Source organism: Phyllostomus hastatus, unplaced genomic scaffold (assembly GCF_019186645.2).
Source record: "Phyllostomus hastatus isolate PE091 unplaced genomic scaffold, TTU_PhHast_1.1 phas_scaffold_21, whole genome shotgun sequence".
NCBI classification, from domain to species: Eukaryota; Metazoa; Chordata; class Mammalia; order Chiroptera; family Phyllostomidae; genus Phyllostomus; species Phyllostomus hastatus.
The window spans coordinates 31,394,167-31,414,956 of NW_025334017.1; the positions used below are offsets into that span (position 1 = coordinate 31,394,167).

The 20,790-nt window shown below is 33.3% G+C and overlaps 1 protein-coding gene across 3 annotated transcripts in view; it reads right to left on the reverse strand.

The window, feature by feature from the left end:
• CSMD3 (CUB and Sushi multiple domains 3) overlaps positions 1–20,790 on the reverse strand; it is an 891,194-nt gene that overhangs the window by 725,196 nt on the left and 145,208 nt on the right. The gene's annotated exons all lie outside the window — the stretch shown is intronic.

Below are 20,790 nucleotides of genomic sequence, written 5' to 3' on the forward strand. Positions count from 1 at the left end.
GAATTTTATTAGGTTTTAAATATAAGGAGGCCCTGGCTGGTGTAGCTCAGTGGATTGAGCGCGGGCTGCAGACCAAGGTGTCACTAGTTTGGTTCCCGGTCAGAGCACATGCCTTTGTTGTGGGCCAGGTCCCCAGTGGGGGCCACGTGAACCACACATTGACGTTTCTCTCTCTCTCTTCCTCCCTTCCTTCTCTCTAAAAATAAATAAATATTTAAAATAAATAAGTAAATAAACAAATAAATGGAATAATTATCTTCCTGGGTGAAAAATAGTTTCTCCTGTAAGCAAAAATGACTGAAAACAATTATAAAACTTCTTATACACTCACTTATACTTTTGCAAATGTATTAAAGAGTTCTCTGAATCTTAACCTTTTCCAGAAATCCCTATCAATGACCATAAAATGACTTTAGGCACCAGGAATAATAGATTTGAGGAATAAAATGAAGATATAAAATGAAAATTTCTAAACAGTATTTAAAAGGTTCTTTCTCTATATCATTCCAAATATTTAATATTGTTAAACTTTTGAAATTTCTAATCCAATGAGTATGAAATAATGTTTTGTGTTGTTGTTTTAATTTGCAGTTCCCTTAGTCACATGAAGCATGTATAGTTTCCTTTGTTTACTAGGCACTTCATTTCTCCATTTTATTCATTGCTTGCCTGTGATCTATTCCCTCATTTTTTAAATAGACTTTATTGTTTTATCTTTTATAGATTTGGGGAAGCTCTTCATGTAACATGATGTTAATTATTTTTCTGTTGTATGTTATCATGTCCCATAAAAAAAATCTTTACTCAGCATGGGCTGTGAATCGGACACCCACATAAATCCCAGAGATGCACTGACCTTAAAAATCCCTGCCCTTTACAGCACAGAAATCCAACCTACACAATGTACATAAGTTAGTAATAATGCTGTGACACTAAGTGTTTAAAAAGCATTGCGTGACACTACAGAAATGGCAATTTATGAATGTTTTGAAAGTCTTACGCTTCAGTAGAAACCAAACTAAAGTGAGGCTTCTGCTCCTTATTGTCCCTGTGGTCTTCGTTCCTGGTGTAGTTAATATAAAAGTTCATTTTGCTTCCCACTATATCAAGGTCTCCTTTCATATTTACTTTTAATTTTACCTATCCACTGCCATGTGTTTACAGAGAGGTAGTGTGTTTGTGCAATGAATAATTGGGAGGGAGATGTAAGTTATTTTGTGCAGTCTGAGTAGTTCCTTGACCCCCAACACCTCGTAAGTTGTTAATGCAGGTTTGGTGACCTGAATACAGCGCTAGCATCTGCATCATACACTATGGAGAATCTACAGAGATGTGATTTTTTTTCTTCTGAGCACAGTGTGTAAGAAAAATAGAACTTCTCATCTTCTGCATCATCCACCTTCTAGTTAATAAAACATATCTAGGGATTATCACTGTCTCTTTCTCTATCTTCAAACTCTTATGTTCAATAACTCTTCCTACAAAAAACCTGTAACATCATCATTTTACTCTTTTACCCTACGAATCACCTTGTTTCAGAAAAATTTGAAGGAATGCTTGAAAATGCCATGGTGAGCAATGATGTGATAAAGATATGTTCATATCAATTTGGTTGTTTTGTATGATATGAATAGCAGATAATGATGTCATTCTTTAAAACAATATCCTAAAATATGTCCCTAGTCTAAAATATACAGTAGATTAATGTTTGTCACCTTAAAGTGAAATAAATTTCTAAGTACCTATAGATCTTGAAACATTGTAGAATTCTATATATGGCCTGGTGATTTCAACATAATATGAAAATAAGAGAAAAGTCTATGGACCAGATAATTTAGACTCTTATAGTGTCGATAAACACTTAAATCTTTCATACACACATGCCATGGTGTATGGAACCACAAGACAAACTCATATGGTCTTAATAAAATATGATTTTTATGGTTTTAGAGAAGCATATGAGTTCACTTATCTGTACTTGTGAACAGACTGGCTTCATCTGTGATTTTAACAAAAAAAATGACTCTGTTTTGAGCTTTAAGGTGAGGATAAAAAGTCTGATGTGGTTTAACTGATCAGTTTCAAAATTAAACCAAAGGAGTGAGAAGAAAGGTTTCAAGAATTTCCATTTAATACTTTCTTGTCTTATGTAGAAAGACAATAGGAAAGTTAAACATTAATAAAATAGACTCAAGTTGTTCCTCAGAATGTAGATTTAACCTGTATCAGGCTGGTGGACCATTTGTTGTTAATGATGTCAGTGAAATTACTAATCAAATAGAAGTACATTCAAATTAATTGAAGCTGACCTTGGGAAAAATCATTATTATCTAAATAGACATTCAGCTGAAGGTGAAATAATTTCAGTCTGACTGTGGGTCATTAAGCCATGACTGCAAATTTTCTTTTCTGAAAGTTATTTACTCTCAAGTAAATATATAATAAATCAATTTCATACTAAAATTACATTTCCCACATGATGTGGGATAATGCAAGCACAGGAAAAACAAATAAGAAAACCTTAATAAGCCCCAGTGTGTTCACTTTCTTTCTCTGTACTATACACTTTTGTGGCTGTGTTCTCTCCTATACTAAACTACATAAACTTGCAAATGTCTCATTCATCTCTGGGCTATTTATAAATTTTTTAAACAGTATATAATGCTTGGTACAGTCTTTTATTCTACTTCAATCAAGTTCAGCTTCTGTAAATAATTTTCAAAAGAAATTTGGTAAATGTATTTTGACAAAGAGACAGGGACACAACTATTATAATACATTGTTGGTGAAAAAGAATTGCTTTATGCTTTCAGAAAGTAATCCCAAAACATATTAAAATGTATTTTATTGAGGATTTTAGCATGTATGTTTATCAGGGATATTGACCTATAATTTTCTTTTTTTTCTTTTTTGTAGTGTCTTTAACTGGTTTGGAATTATGACAATGCTGGCTTTGTAAAATGAGCTTGGGAGGCCTCCCTCCTCTTGAATGCTTTGGAATAGTTTGAGAAGGAGAGGTATTCGTTTTTCTTGGAATGTTTAGTAAAACTCACCTGTGAAGCCACGTGGTCCAGGGCTTTTGTTTGTTGGGAATTTTTTTGAATACTGCTTCAGTTTCACTAGGTGTAATCTGTCTGTTCAGATTGTCTGATTCTTCTTGATTTATTTTTGGAAGATTGAATGTTTCTAGGAATTTATCCACTTAGTCCATGTTGTCCAGTTTGTTGACATATAGTTGTTCATACTATTTGCCTACTCCTTTGTATTTCTTTGCATCAGTTGTAGTTTGTCCTCTTTCATTTTGGATTTTATTTATTCGGGCCCTCTCTCTCCCTCTCTCTCTTTGGTTGCTTCTAATTAAAGGCTTGTCAATCTTTTTTATCATTTTAAAGAACCAGCTCTTGGAATCACTGATCTTCTGTATCATTCTTTAGACTCTATTTTGTATATTTCTGCTCTTATCTTTATTATTTCCTTCTTCTAGACTCAAAACCAAAAACAAATCCTAGAAGAGCACATAGGCAGCAAAGTCTCGGACTTTGCTCGTAGCAATATTTTATTAAATATATCTCCCCAGGCAAGAGAAACAAAATAAATAAATAAATAAACAAACAAATGAAACTACATCAAATTAAAAAGTTTTTGCACAGCAAATTAAAACATCAGCTAAATAAAAAGACAACCCAACAGAATGCGAGAACATTTTTGCCAATGCATCTGAGAAGGGGTTAATCTCCAAAATTTATAATGAACTTATAAAACTCAACATCAAAAAAATAAACAAACAAGCCCTGGCTGGCATAGCTCAGTGGATTGAGTGCAGGCTGCGAACCAAAGTGTCGCAGGTTGATTGCCAGTCAGGGTACATGCCTGGGTTGTAGGCCATGACCCCCAGCAACCGCACATTGATGTTTCTCTCTCTCTCTCTTTATCCCTCCCTTCCCTCTCTAAAAAATAAATAAATCTTAAAGAAAAAAACAATTAAAAAATGGGCAAATGTCCTGAATTGATACTTCTCCAAAGAAGACATACAGATGGCCAATAGACATTATGAAAAGATATTGAAGTCACTAATCATAGGAGAAACGCAAATTAAAACCACGATGAGATGTCGTCTCACACCTGTCAGAATAACTATCATCAATAAATCAACAAACATCAAGTGCAGGTGAGGATGTGGCATAAGGGGGACCCTTTTGTACTGTTGTTGGGAATGCAGGTTGGTGCAGCCACTGTGGAAAGCAGTATGGACATACCTTAAAAATTTTTTTAAATTAAGTTTGATATGCCTTTGACCTAGCAATCCCTCTTCTGAAAACATATCCAGAGAAACCCAAAATACTAATTAGATAGAACATAAGCACCTCTATGTTCATTGCATTATTTACAATCACCAAGATATGGAAGCAGCCCTAGTGCCCATAAATAGATGAGTGGATAAAACAACTATGGAACATTTATGCAATGGAACACTACTCAGCTGTAAAAAAAAGAAAGAAAGAAAAAATTTTACCTTTTGTGACTTTATTAATTGCAAGGGGATAAATTATACTACATGTGCACTGGAGAGAATCAAACATCCAGGGTCAGAGACCCAGGTATTGGGTTGGCCAAAAATTTCATTCAGTTTTTAGTTTTTTCCATATGATGGCTCTAGTAATGTTTAGTGGTCTTTAACTTTATTCAAAACTATTTTGTTAGATTGTACTGTGACAGCTGTCATATTAGTGTGCATTTAAAAGGCTTATCAAAATTGGTAAATTTTTGTGTACTCATTTTAATATTGAAGATGGAAGATAATACACAACATTTTTGGTGTATCATGCTTTATTATTTCAAGAAAGGTAAAAACACAACTGAAATGCCAAAAAAAATGGTTTATGCAGTTTATGAAGAAGTTGCTGTGACTGATCAAATGTTTCAAAAGCGGTTTGTGAAGTTTCTTGATATTATTGACATTTTGGCCAAATAACTCTTTGTCATGGGGCTGTCTGATGCATTGGGAGATGTTTAGCAGCACCTTTGGCCTCTCCCCAGTAGAAGCCAATAGTAGGAGATAGCCAACACACTCAAAATATCCAAATAAATAAAGTTATTGGTGAAAATGAAAAATATGTCTTATTTTACATAAAAAAACTAGACAAACTTTTTGGCCAACACAATACATTATATGCCTCCAGATGCAAGGACCAAGCATCACCTATGCTGTATTCCACCTGAAAATTCAAATCCTCTATCTAATCATGAGAGAAAATCAGACACAACATGGTAAATCTTCTAGTTTTAAAAAGTAGGGAAGTAGGAAGACTATTTTCTTAAAAGTAAAAATCATAAAAGATAATGAGAATCTGTGGAAGTATTCTAGAGTGAAGGAAGTTAAAAAGGCATGGCGACTAAATGCAATACCTGATAGTATGTTTGATTCTCTATTAAAGAACAAAATTAATAAGAACATTATTGAATCAGCTGACAAAGTGGGAATATAAATAGATTATTGTAGATTACAGTATTGTGTCAATTTTAAGTCTGCTACAGTTAAACCACAAGAAAATATCCCTAAGAAAATATGCACTAAAGGATAAGAGTAATGAAACATAATGTTTTTAATTTACCCTCAAAAGGCTTAAGAGAAAATCTATATACGTACATGCATACACACACATGAACACAAAGACCAGCAGAGCAGGGCAAATAAAGTAACTGGACTTCAACTTGGATAGTAGGTCAATCTGCATAAAGGTTGAATGACTGTTTGTACTATTTTTATTTTTGCCACTTTTCTCTGAGTCTAAAGAATTGTTGAATTATAAAGCAAGATAGAGGGACCTAATTTATCTTGCAACTGACTTCCAAGTACTTTCTCTGTTTGGCCTCCTCATCTTACTGTCCTCTACCACCCTGGTTTTTTTCTACACCCCAAGCAATGTCGCTGTCTGCTCTTCCTTCAGCTTAGAATGCTCAACCTTTGGATACGGACATATTTTGCAACCTTATTTTATTCAGGTCTATACTTAAATATGGTCTTAGGGAGACATTTCCTTTTTAGTCTTTTCAAAAGAGCATCCTCATATCTAATTTAATCTCCTAAATATGCTTTAATTATTCTCAAAGCACTTAGTATATATTTTTCCCCTACTTTATTAGAATGTTAGTTAATGAGAGCAGGATCTTCATTTTGTTCATTACTACAGCCCTCAAATGCCAACAGTTATTGGAGCAATAAGAATACTCAATAAATATTTGTTGATAGAAGCAGTAAAGGCAATGACTAGTCATGAAGTTCAAATATGGAATATGAATTTATAAATTTCAAATAAAGAATGCAGATGATGTAAAAAAGACAACTATCCCTAAATATTTTAAACATTTTTTGACTCATAAAGCCTTTAGAAATTAGGGAGAGTTCCAAAATTCTTACATTCTAATATTTTATACTGAAATTTGTTCTTTTTCCAATAAGTATTATAATTCAACAAATAACATTTGTTGAAAAATCTCAAAATAATATTCAATATTAAATAAAAACAGGCAAGATTCCTCTCTTCTAGTATTTTCTTTTAGAAAAATAAAAAAAAACTGTATCTTTGGAATATTTTGAAAAGATATCTAGTAATACATATGGCTAATAATCATGAAATATAGTAAATGCATCATTTCAAGAAAACAAGTTCCAAGTGTTATAAAACATGAATTTGATAAATCCAAACTAAATAGAATAAAATTTTCACAGTATATCACATTCACACATAATTAAATGACTCTAGAGAATTATGCAAGGAGAAATAACTACCATTTATCATCATCATGCAGATAAGAGTTGCACATGGCTACTTAATATGCTTGAATTATTTTCATACAAAACACATATTACAAATTAAAAAGTTAAATGTCCCCTCTACATCAGCGCTTGCAAATTAGTGTTACTTTGATAGCAATTTCCCTAATGGAGACATTTTAAAACAACTCATATTGACATACTTCATTTGACCTTTTTTAAAAAATTAATCACGCATGTGACTTAGTTGTAAATTTCATTTTTATAACTATCCCTACGGCTTTTTACACAGCACAGTGTACTTTTAAAGAAATAGGGAGATTCACTCAATATTAGCTGCGTTTGTTGATGTGGATTCATAATTTTTTCTTTTTTTTCTTTTTTTTTTTGGTAAGTAAATGCTTTAGGATGAGATTAATGTTAGATAGAAATTGCAGAAATAAAGCACTATTTTGAGATCATGCTCGTCCTGTTTACTACTTCCTAACACATGCTTTACTTTTCTTCTTCCTCAAAAGGTTATTTAACATTATTTTTTACTTTTCTAGGTCATCTTAATATTTATTCAAGTCTATGCTAAATGCTGAATTAAAAAAAAACAGCAAGACAGATTTTATTGCTACTTTTACAAGTTTTCCCTAACTTAATATCAGTCTAGCATAATTTTTAATATTTGAGCTCCAGAGCCAAATAATGTCACCAAATGCAAGCTCTACAACTTCCTAGTTTCATGACATGAGAAAATTACAATAGTCTCTGTCCTAGTTTCTTCATTTATAAAGTATGGATGGCAGTAGTCTGCCTAGTGTGGTTGTTATGAATATTAAAAAGGTTAGCAATTATAAAACATGCAGAAGAGGAAATGGCTCACAGCAAAAATAAAGATTAGCCTTTATTGTATTATTCACTGTGTTTTTAATAACATGTGCTAGTTTCAATATATTTTAATAGTATTACATTTTATAGTATATTTTTTATTCTTATTTCAAAATTATTAAGTATTAATTTAATATGTATTCATTATTTTATTTGTCCATGTATTTATCAAATATACAGGGTCCAGAATAAATAATGTCCCTTTTTATTACATAAAATATTTTATTAAAAAATTATAATCATGTAACTCTGTAACATAACAATATCACACCCAAGCACACCATATGGCATTTTAGGTGAAATGTTCACATTGCTGTCCATCTCATGCAAGACATTCACATAACCTACCATCCACATTCAATGGTGTTACTTCTGCCAGACTATGTTTATTAGGCACTTTCTTAGGCAAAAACATCATTCTAAGCTGTGTGGGTATATGTGTGTGTATAGTCCTATATGTATTTGTATGTTGGTATAAAATGTAAAAAAGATGCAAAGTTAAACAAGATGTATTTCTACAATTAAGAGGCAATACTATTATTATTATTACAAATAAGCAATACTATTAATTAGTAATGATTGACAATATACAAGTAATCCCAAAGAAGAAACTCAGGGAAAGAGCAAAAATCCTGAATGTGGGCTGAAAATGAAAGAAACCATCCCCTATTTTCTAGCAAGTTGTTAAAGCATGTAATCTCTGATTAAGTCAGATGAGTAAGTGACACCATGAATTTTCATCAGATGCCCCACAACTTCATGCTTTCAAAAACCTTTCAAACAAAACATATGTTTTCTCTGTATTTTGTGCTTTATATTTTGCAGCTTCTGCTTTTTTAAACCTCAAAAATTTAATGTAACTTTGACTTATATCCTAATTCTGCATTGGTTTATTTTGTTTTGTGCTAGTTTTTATTGAAACTGGTCATTTTGTCTCTATTTTGCTTCAATAACCCACTCAAGTCACCAACCAAGTTTTGCTAATATTTCCATGTATTGCCTTCTATAATTGCGGCTTTATATTCCCTGGAAACCTCAAAATATTTCATAAAGCTATGACTGAAATAGTATAATGGATTATTTTCTCTTACAAGCAGGTATTCACATCTATTATCATCCTTCGTGTCACCACATTTACAATATTTTGCCATGTATAATGCACACCCACATTTTTTGGTCCAAACTCAGGAAAAAAATCTTTCATTTTAATTTTTAAGTCAATTTTTATTTATTTATATTCAGATACTTGTCTTTGTATTACAAAGGAATTTTAGCTTTTATTTTTTAACATGTGGATATTGTTATTGTTTTCTATTCACACTTTTAACACATGAGCATAAATAAAAGTATTAAAACATTTACATAGATATGGAATTATTACTACCCTTGTATAATGTGCACTTACTTTTCCCACAAAAATTTAGGCAAAAAACTATGCATTATACCCAGCAAAAAATGGTATTTTCAATGAATCTAAGTTCTGATTTTTTTAATAAGCCTCTACAATATATCACTAAAAATTTCACCTACCCAGTACACACATGAAATTAGTCTTGCATTATCATGTGCTGATTAACTTTTGCCAATAAACATTAAAACATCTTTTCTTAGTCATATTAATTGCAACTTAGTTTTCTAAATAGCAAACAAATTATCTCATGCAAATAAAATATATACTGTAATAACTATGCACCTAAATTATACTTATACAGTGATCTTAAATCAAGAACATTGTAATTACTACACAATGTCTGTGTTTACTATCTGTCTCTTCTCACATGCATAGAAAAGTATTACATATGCTTATATACTTACTAAATTCTGGCTAAAATGTGTCTGTTCCTTTAAATTCCCGGTGTTCTTTATTCTTCTTAATTGCTTTTGATTCCCTCTTTGATCTAAGAATGAACTAGTTTGTGGTAGTAAGTTTTATTTTTTTTCTTGTTGAAATGTAATCTCAACATCTATGTGCAATTACTTTGAGACTGAGTGGCTTAAAGCTAAAGTTTACAAAGTAAATAATATAGAGCTACTTAAATACATTGTTTTTATCTTTTTTATTCTTATTATAAATCTGATCAATATGAAAGTGATGAGTTTAGATGAGCCGAGTCTTAAATACCCTGTTTTTCCTAAACACTGTGTTAAATCTGTATTTATATTAATCCCAGATAAGGCATGGAAAAGCACTGTTGTTACCTAAAACACCAGAATTATCTAAATAAAACAGTGAAACATCTAAATGGGATTAAAGAGAGAAGAGGGGAACTAATTCCATGAATTTCTTAACCAAAAACATCTAGGGAAGAGTATTCGGAAGGTTTCATTTTGTGTGGGGGTTCATCTCTTGTCCACAAGTGTCTCAGCTCTTATTGCATTGCTTTTTCTCTCTTTTCCAGTAGTCAGAGTTCCAAACTCAATTATTACATCCATGAAAATTAATATAAGCATGCTAAGGGGTCAAGGTAGTTTGGTTTTCAAGGGGCACATTCTACTCTTATTCAATTCTGATGCAGTGATTAAGCAAATGTGCCATATTAAAATGACACTTAATAAAGACAAACTTCTTTGAGAGAATGTTACTAAAACCAATTGGTAGGGGTGTTAGATAATTAAACATACACTTCAGTAAAAAAAAACTCAGATAATGAAAGGAAATTCGGAGTTTATCTTTGGTAGTCACCAAACAAAAACTACTTTATCAGGTTAGCAGGGGGGGGGGTTGTTTGTTTGTTTTTCATCTTTCTTGTTAGTCCTGAGTAATAACTACATTGTATTTTCATAATTAAAGTGGAGTATGAACCTAAAGTAAATAAATCCTTAAAAATATTACATGGATACCAACTTATATCTCTGCCCTCATCATTATGAAAATCCACAGAAATTAAGAGAGCCACAATATGATTTAAACTATACAATCACTGTTTTTAGATAACTTTAGATAAATATATGTAGCTTTTCATTGCATATACAGTATAATTTCATCCTTGGGATTCAAGCAACCCCACAGATGGTGTTTGTGGGTCTGTCTGAAAAAGCAGATGTTTGACCTGAAGTCATTCCCCTCACACATATGGTCCCTCCCTAGGCTACGTTCTCTAGCCACTGTTAGTTGTTTTGTCCATACAGTGTTCTTCAACGCTTTAGTTGACATTAACTCATGCGCTATTGATTGCTACAGAGGACAAAATGTTGTTTCCTTGTTGTCAGCACATAGTCTACTGCTTAAAATATTAATTCTAGACTCTCAGAAGGAAGCAGTGTATGGCAAGAAGATAAGGACCAGGTTATCTGTGATTTACAAACATATGAATTCCATCCCTGCCCCTATCGCAGGTGTCCTTGATGCTCTTGGGGAAATAATTTACCTCTTTGAGACAGTTTCCTCATTTGCAAAATATGTATAATATTTTTCTTCCATATTCCGTAAGGGTGCCATACAGATCAAATTAGATACATTTAGGAAATATTTTGACAGTTGTAGCACTATATTGAATATTGGTATTATTAACTTTATGGTATTGCTTTAACCTAATTTTTCCACATTTTTTTCACCCTGAAAATTAGATAATTTACCAAGTAAATCCTGGTAAATTTACCAGGATTATGCCTGTTTACATAGAGAACATAGTATTGTTGGGATTTTAAAATAAGCAAAGTGACTTGCACGTGGTCATTTCCTTTTCTATATACTCCTACATTAACTTTAATTTCATTTCCTTCATTGTATTTCAACCACTTTTAAAAGAGGAGGAGAAAGAGAACAAAAGAAAATAGACAGGTAGCAGGAATTCCTGCAGAAGAGGACCACTGACCCTCGAAGAATTCTGCAGCGCTTACTAGTAACATGAAACCACAGAAAATTCTGATGTCATCTAGTAGAGTCCATGTGGGCCCATTCTAGGACATTTGCTTTCTCTCACTAAGGACCAGAATAAACTATATTCACAGAGAACTATGGCACTAATCTAACTCACAAGAGACTAAGGTATTGACCAGGATGCAAATTTACTAACAAAAAAATAAATTAAACTTTATTAAGAATAGGGCATGAATATCAACCATATCCTCCCTAACAACTCTCATACTTGTTCAAAACAGAATAAGTACTTAATGCAAATATTCCCAAAATTTGTCTATCAAGGTGACTAGATATTAAAGCCACTTAGTCAAAATTATCTTCCACTTATGTTTCTTAGGTCATTTCCTAAATTCAACCCCTCTAACTCTTTTGAATCTGCACTATCAGTTTATGGTTTGCCTCTTGTTTCTTTCAGTATATTTTTATATTGATTGTTAATATCACAAACTAAACTATGGCTATAGTCTATATTTTGGGGGGGGGTGAAAAAGAAGGCATCCCTATCTTCTTTAAAAACTTCCCACATCTTTTCATCCTGCCATTATATCTTTGCTAACTTTTCACATTCAAGGTCCACCTTTCCCTATTCCTGTATAATTATGGGAGCATGGTAAAGATAATAATTAAAGTTACAAGAAGAAACATAAAATGTTATTACATAGTGCTTTGTCAAATCCCCATACCAGAAAAAGTCAATCAAAAAAGTCATAAAAGGTGATTTGAAATTTACCTTTTAAATATAATGCTTAGCTATTTGGGGAAAAAAATGGTTCAAATATATAGCTGTTCTATATTCAAATGCATATGCATCCTCCTTCTAGGCCTGTCACATATTCTGTTGGCAGACACACTAAACTCTGCCTACTGGTCCCCCAAAGATAGCTAAAAGGTATGACAAAGTCAAGGAACTCACTGCTGAGCATTTAGTACTCAATGACGTGCAAATGTGATTCTGGAAGAACTCCACTCAAGCAGCTTCACAGGAGGATAGTTAAATTATTTGATATTTGCTCTAGTGAAATTGTAGAAATAACTTAAATAGACATATATATATAGTCCCAAAGTATTTTCTTCCTATTCCATACATTGAGTACCCATCCATGTAAAAGTATAAGAAGATTCCCATCACTTAAATAAGGAAACACACAGCAGAGTGACAGCTAGGGGGTGGGGGGAGGTTAGGGGGTAAGGTACTGGGCAAACAGGACAAAGGACTTGTACATGGACAATAGTGGGGTGATTGCAGGGGTGTGTATACGGGAACTAAATGGTGATGGAAAAAACATAATAAAATAAATAACCAAACATATAATTCAGCAAGCCCAAGACTTAACCATTCCTATATTCTCCTTATATGGCTATATCTCCATTATTAATGGCACATCTCCTTCTAGTATTATATAATATCATCTAAATGATGAATATAACACTAACAAAGAACCTAGAATATGTCAGACATAATTAACAGTTTTCTCCTCTGGCTCAGTGATGTAAGTGAAGTCATATTCAGCATTAACCTTATATTTGAAAAACCACCAATACTAAGTACAAAATGGCATGCTGGCTCTAAATCTATCCTCTGGAGGTTAATATCTGAGATGTTGTTTCTAATGGAAGTTTTGTTTAAAGATACGCTGAAGGAACATATTTGTTTGCCACTTTCCTAATATGAACAGATCTTTCAGGTCTTTCTGAATGCTCTATCACTTTGTTTTAAATGAGTAAGTTTGAAATGAATTCCCCATAGTCAGAGAGGTGTCATTTTTTTCCCTCTAAAAGTTTCAACACCCAAATAAAGTTTTAAAAACTTTATACCTACAAGTGTACAGGATTCAGATAACATTTGTTTGCCATCTCAAGGTATAATTGAGATATACTTAAGTCTATGCTAGAAGTAAAGGAATAATTGCCTTAACTAAGCTTTCTTCCCTCAAACTCACCTATCCCAAGATAGAGTAGGAAATTAAACACAGATATATAGAGACAGGTAAGCTGTCTAATGGAATGGGAATAGAGAGACTCATGAGTCATGGATAGGGCAGAACTGTAACGTGGTTCTTGGGTAGAGCCACAAAGGAGGTGGTAAATCACAGACTGGGAATGGGGCATAAATCCTATTTGGCAAATGAGACCAAGGAATAAGTGCATGTAACCGAGGTGGGAATGAAGCCAGTGGGCCATTGGATCTAAAGGGCCCTGTTAAGGAGATAAATGGATTTTCCATCAGCTACATGTATGTGCAGATGATTCTACTGCCTCAGTCTAAGGCATAACTTGAAGAATGTGAGGACCAACAGAATGGCTCGTGTAAAATTTCTCACCATTATGGACGCTTGAAATACAATATAAATTCAATTCAAGAGAATGTTTAAGTTAATTCTTTTGCATACCTTCATGAGTTAAAATCATACTCACTACTCAGTATTTATTCTTGTATTAAGAGCTGACTATATGTTAGACACTACCCTAGGACCATGGTCCTATTGCAAAAGAGCACGGCAGCATGAGTTCAAAGAATTATTAAATGGAAAATTAAGAAAAAAATGTAGTTTGGCAAAGTCACAGAAAAAATATATTTCAATGTATAATTCCTACAAAGATTTCCTTCTCTAAAATTTTCAAGACTTTGTAAACTTTAAGCATGTCAGATATCCCATTTGCCCACTTGTTGCTGAATCCTTTTATTTTCATTAAAATTATTGGGGTAAACAATAAAATTATACAGGTTTCAAGTGTACAAAATCTACAAAGTCAAATCTTTCATTGTTAAATCTTTGCTCTTGGGTTTTTCTAATGTTAATCTACTCCCTGCTCACACCCAGTCCTCCACAGGTCCCCTGTCTGCTATATATGTTGTAGTGCCATATGATTTGACTGGGTAATATTTACCATACTTATAATTACCCTTTATATATCTGTACTTTCAGCCCTTTGTCTAGAATCCACACCACTTGAACACAGGGATTGTGACTACCATAGCTACCACTGTGTCCACCATCTCAGCATGGAACCTACTGTAGACAGGAAGTTCATGAAGGGACTGTTGAATGTAATTAACCATATCCATGAAGGCATGTCTGTGGGATGCTGACATACTAGGGTCTGAGTCCTTCGGTTTCTGGTATCTTAAATTAACACATGGATAGAAATTAAGAATTAGCAGAACGGTTAGTGAAGACCTCCATTAAAGACTTGGTTTAAATTGTCAGATGTTTTAAAATCAACTTTCACACATTTTGAACCACCAATAATTACGTGAGTTAGCCTAGGGTAAGTTTAATGACACTTAACATCCATAAATCTCAGTTTCATCCCTTTCAGAATTATAGGAATGGTTGAAATGATCTGTAAACTTCCTTTCAGTTTTAAGAATCCTTCACTACTTTTTGTGTTGCCCCAAATCTTGTACAATCAGGGGTGTCCAGCCTGGGGTGTCCAACCATCTGGCATCTCTGGGCCATGCTGAAAGAAGAAGAGTTGTCTTGGGCCACACATTAAATACATTGTGACACATAATCACCAAAACATTTTATACTGTTTCAAGTAAATTTACAATTATGTGTTAGACTGCATTCATAGCCATCCTGGGCTGCATGAGGCCAGTGAGTGTCAGGTTGAACACACCTGCACATGAGTAAGTCTGCTCATACAACCTCCCAGTCTTTGGACAGCCCCAGAGATCTTCTGTCTGAAACTAAGAGTGGTGCTGTTAGCATCATCAGATTATAAGAGTCCAGATATTCTGAGCCCAACTTCCACCAAATGCAATGTAATAACTCTCTCTGAAAACCTCCAGTGCAAGAGTATTCCAAAGACTATTGAATACTCTCATACAGTGTACTCAATACTTTTGCCCATTCCATTTTTAAAAGACACTTTTTTGTTTAATGTTACACTGACTGTTATCCCGTTATTAATATTTTAACACTGACGCCCAGCAAGTTTGTTTATAATTCTGCTCATTATCCTTATACTAGACCATTTAGTCCCTTTCTCCATGTTAGTTTTTAAAACATTTCAAAAATAGCTGTCAGATTATCACATTTTAATAACACATTCATTTATCTCCTTCAGATTAAATTTTCTCAGCTAACAATTTTTTTTTCATATGGACATGATTTACAACAATCTTAATTGCACCCTTTAGCTTGTAGATCTGCCCTGTACACTTGCCACCTGTACTCATAAATATAAAAATGTCATCAAAGAAAATTGGAAGCTAGCATACTTCCTTAACTCTAGGAAGCGTGCATCTCCTTAACTCTACTTCAATTCTGTATTTCTCTGAATATAGGAATATACACATACTTGAATGTGAATTATTCAGGATTTCTGTAATCATTTTGCATTATTCTTTTACACTCAGAAATTTCATAAACATATCTTATACCCTTTATAGTCATAATATGGCAAATAAATTAGTATCAGGCAGTAAGCTGCAAATGATTTATCCATTTTCCTATAGTTAGATCTTGGTTGGCAATTTTTTTCACCTTGCTATAGAAAAATGACAGATATTTTTGTTTCATAAACTTTTCTTCTTACAGTGAATAATTTGTTATTTGAGGTTATTTTGCCAATTGGTAGGAAAAATTGGGTCATGGACACATATCTAAAAGCATAATGTCCACTCATAAAATAATAACATAGGAGTAAACTGCAGTTTACTATAAATATAAGAACACTTAGGGCTCACTAATTTTTAAAATGGTACCTCAAGTATGTTTTTGTGGAAATATTTTCAAATGAAACTAAATGTGATCTTTTTATTTCAGCTAATATCATAATTCATTGTGATATATGTTAATTTTGAGTTTATTATAAATTCCTTCCAACTAACATTTACTGAGAGTTTTATGGCATAGAATTATAGTACAAATATAACATACAAAGATGCTTTCCGCCCTGGCTGGCATAGCTCAGTGGATTGAGCGCGGGCTGCGAACCAAAGTGTCGCAGTTTTGATTCCCAGTCAGGGTACATGCCTGGGTTGCAGGCCATGACCCCCAGCAACCTCACATTGATGTTTCTCTCTCTTTCTCTGTCTCCCTCCCTTCCCTCTCTAAAAAAAATAAAGATAAATAAAATATTTTTTAAAAGATGCTTTCCTTCATAAACTCTATAATAGGTATTAATAGGTAACATTTTATTCAGAAATTAGGGAGGAGAAAGGCAATCTGAGAGTAGTTTTCTGAAACAAACAAACAAACAGGAGCTTCTTTTCATTAATAACAAGAATGTTGGTAACAAATGGTTTGGCATTAAAACTGAACAATGTTTTAGACACAAGCTATAAGCAGTGCTTACCAGCTTAACACCAGCTCAATACCATCCCTAGATGTACATATCAAAAAATCTGACGCAAGTCAAGAATCTTTTCAAGTCATTTTCCCAAAACATTTAAGTGAAAACCAAGGACATGATTTCAGTAACACCTTATAAAAGGTTTTGATTTTAAGTGAATGACCCAATTAATGACACTAATTAAAAATGAACTTACAAGTTTCGGCCAAGATGGAGGCGTAGGTAGAAACACTTTGCTTCCTCACACAACCAAAAGGATAACAAACAATATAAAATCAATAAACAACCAGAAGTGCCAGAAAATCAAACTAAGAAATTAAAGAAACAGTCAAACAGAAAAACCAGACAGGTAAGAACCTGTGGTAAGTGCTGGCTGAACCGGAAACTGAGACTCAGAGCTCACTGCAAACTACGCACTTGCCACGGTGGGAGAAACCCCCAGTGTCACACGAGAGTTCGAGTTCGTTGTTAAGTGAGCTAGCAGGTGAGCTGCATTGTTCATTCTCTGGCCCCTCTCCCATAGGCAGCGCTGCAGGCAGCCCAGCAAGGAGGGTCGCCCTGCTCAGGTTAATACTGAAGGCTCTGGCCCCTTACAACTGAGCAGGTACACCAAGACAAAGAAATATGGCCCAAATAAAGTAACAAAACAAAGCTTCAGAAAGAGAGCTAAGTGATGAGGGGGATAGCCACCTATCTGATGGAGAATTTAAAGCCTTGGTAATCAAAATGCTCACAGAACTGACTGAGCTTGGTCAAAAAATGAAAAAAAAAATCCAAAATGAAATAAAGCAAAAAATTTAGGGAACCAACAGTGACAGGAAGGAAACCAGAACTCAAAACAATGATATGGAACAAAAGGAAGAAACCCAATCAGAACAGAATGAAGAAATAAGAATTCAAAAAAAATGAGGAGAGGCTGAGGAATCTCTGGGACAATGTGAAATGTTCCAATGTCTGAATTATAAGGGCACCAGAAGAAGAACAACAGCAAGAAACTGAAAACTTATTTAAACAAATAATGAAGGAAAATGTCCCCAATCTGGTGAAGAAAATAGACTTCTAGGAAGTCCAGGAAGTCCAGAGAGTCCCAAAGAAGTTGGACCCAAAGAGGAACACACCAAGTCACGTCATCATTAAGTTATCCAAGATTAACGACAAAGAGAGAATTTTAAAAGCAGCAAGAGTAAATGAGAGAGTTACCTACAAAGGAGTGCCCATAAGACTATCAGCTGATTTCTCAAAAGAAACCTTGCAGGCAAGGGGCTGGAAAGAAGTATCTGAAGTCATGAAAGGCAAGGACCTACATTCAAGATCACTCTATCGAGCAAAGCTTTCATTTAGAATGGAAGGGCAGATAAAGTGCTTCCCAGATAAGGTCAAGTTAAAGGAGTTCATCATCACCAAGCCATTATTATATGAAATGATAAAGGGACTAATCTAAGAAAAAGAAGATCAAAAGTATGAATAGTAAAATGACAACAAACTCACAACTATCAACAAATGAACTGAAAAGACAAACAACGAAAACAAAAACTAAGCAAACTAGAACAGGAACAAAATTAGAGAAATGGACAGTACATGGAGGGATTTGAGTGGGGAGGAGGAAGGGAGGAATTGGGGGAAAAGGTACAGGGAAGAAGAAGCATAATTGGTAGGCATAAAATAGATGGGGAGAGGTCAAAATTGGTATAGGAAACAGAAAATTCAAATAACTTTTATGTACAACCCATGGACATGAACAGGGGGGAATGTTGGAGGGTTAGGGGGTACAGGGAAGAGGGGGGGAAGGGGGGAAATTGGGAAAACTATAATAGCATAATCAATAAAATATATTTAAAAAATGAACTTACATTCTTGAAATTTTATATCATATATCATTTGGCTTGAAAATTCCAATTATTTCTGAAGAGGACACAATTTGATTGTATGAATTGAAACATTAAATTAATTGCTATATAAATTCCATGTATTTTTATACTAGTTATTTGTAAAAAATTGATATTTGTGAAAATGTATATTTTACATACTTACTTTTATAAAACTTATTGAGAATATTAAAGTTCTAAATTACCATGATCAATTTTTTTCAGGAGACTTAGACACTAAACTGTTCAAAAAATGTTCTTTTTCAAACTGATCAATTAACAAGGACATATTAATCTTACCTCTTCCATATTTTCACTGTTTGGAAATGTCTTTAAATTATCTAGATCAGTATTTCTCATATTGTAATCTGTGTTAAAATTTATTTTCAGATATGTTAAAATATATAATCTAATTCAGTAGGTCTGAGTTAGTTAACAATGAAATCTAATATTTTCATTTTAATTAATGCTACTAGGTTATGCTGCTGATTCTATGAACTACCTCTTAAACAGCAAGGATCTGGGCACACTCACAGTAAAACTAAAAGTAAAAACTTTAATTTTGTTCTTCTCATGTGGTTAAAAGATATAAATACTCATTATCTATATCAACTTCTGTTATAGGAGTAATGTCCAGTGTGTTGGACAGTAACTTTTAAGGTAATCAAATACTTTGCCTTCACTACAGTATTTGAGCATCCATGAGTGCCATTTATTGGTTCATTGACTCTTCTACGAACATTATTCTCATAAAAACTCAACCTAAACTGAAAAAAGGAAACAGTCGTGGAAGTCTATTGTAAGTGTTCCTCCCACAAATGTGTTTCCAACTGTGACAGATTTAATGTCTCGTAACATTATTTTTTTATGTAGGTGGAACATTTGGTTTTTATCCTTTTACTCTCTTCCCCAGCAATGATTTTAAAAGTCAGATTAAAGTTGTTAGATTGTGTAGGCACAAAAGTTAAGGTACACATTTTAATAATCTATACGTACACGTTCTTGTTATTTCCACAATTCTTGGAGGCTTTCCTAACACCTTTTTAAAATTGGAATTATTATTTTAGCTTTTTCTTTTTTATTATTATTATTCTTTTTTTATTGTTCAAGTATAGTTGTCCCCATTTACCCCCACCACTCCCCAGACCCCAGCCATCCACACTCCCCACCCTTGATCCTACTCACCTTTGATTTTGTCCATGTGTCCTTTATTCATGCTCATAGCAAAAGTTATGTCAGAAAGTCAATATTAACATGTTGAATTGAAATTATAATATCAATTAATACCTCAATTAAATTCATATGCAATTAAGTCATATTCAGAGTCCAGATTGCTAACCATTACACTATGTGACCTGCAAACTAAGTCATATTCAATGGATAACTATTCATATAGCCAAGTCTATTTACGTCTAATTTATTGCTAAACAATATCAAGGTTAAAGTCATTGTGTCATGCAAGTAGTATTTGTATATTTCTTTTAATAATCTCTTGGCTACAAAGTAAAAAACAATCAATCATACCTAGTTTATGCCCAGAGATTAAAATTACATTGAGTAGCCAGATTTTTCTTTAAATTGCACATATAACAAAGTAGAATATCAATTATGAATAGAAATAAATTATAAATAAGGTAGAAGATTAAATAAGAATGGAAGAGAGAAGTGAAAACATATTTATTGATCAGAAAAAGAAAATGAAAATAATCAACAGGTGGAGCAAATAAAATACACAGTGTCGGGGTAGATATTAATGCCACTTACTAACCATAGGCAGATTATGAACTTCAATGTAACAAAAGACAAGCAGATTGGACAAAGAAAATACCCAGCCACAAGTTGTTTATTATGCTAAGTGAAACAAGAAAAATACTACAAGTATCACAGATATAGAGTCAAAAAAAAAGTCAAACTCATGGAGACGTAGAACAGAAAAGAAAGTGGAGTTTGCTAGGTGCTGGGTGAGAGACATAAGGAGAGGTTGGTAAAAGGGTACAATAAATATTTTAGTTATATGATAAAGTGTGAGGATCTAATGAATAACCTGGTGACTGTAGTTGACAACATTCTATTGCATAATTGAAACCAGGCTAGAAGAGTAAAACTTA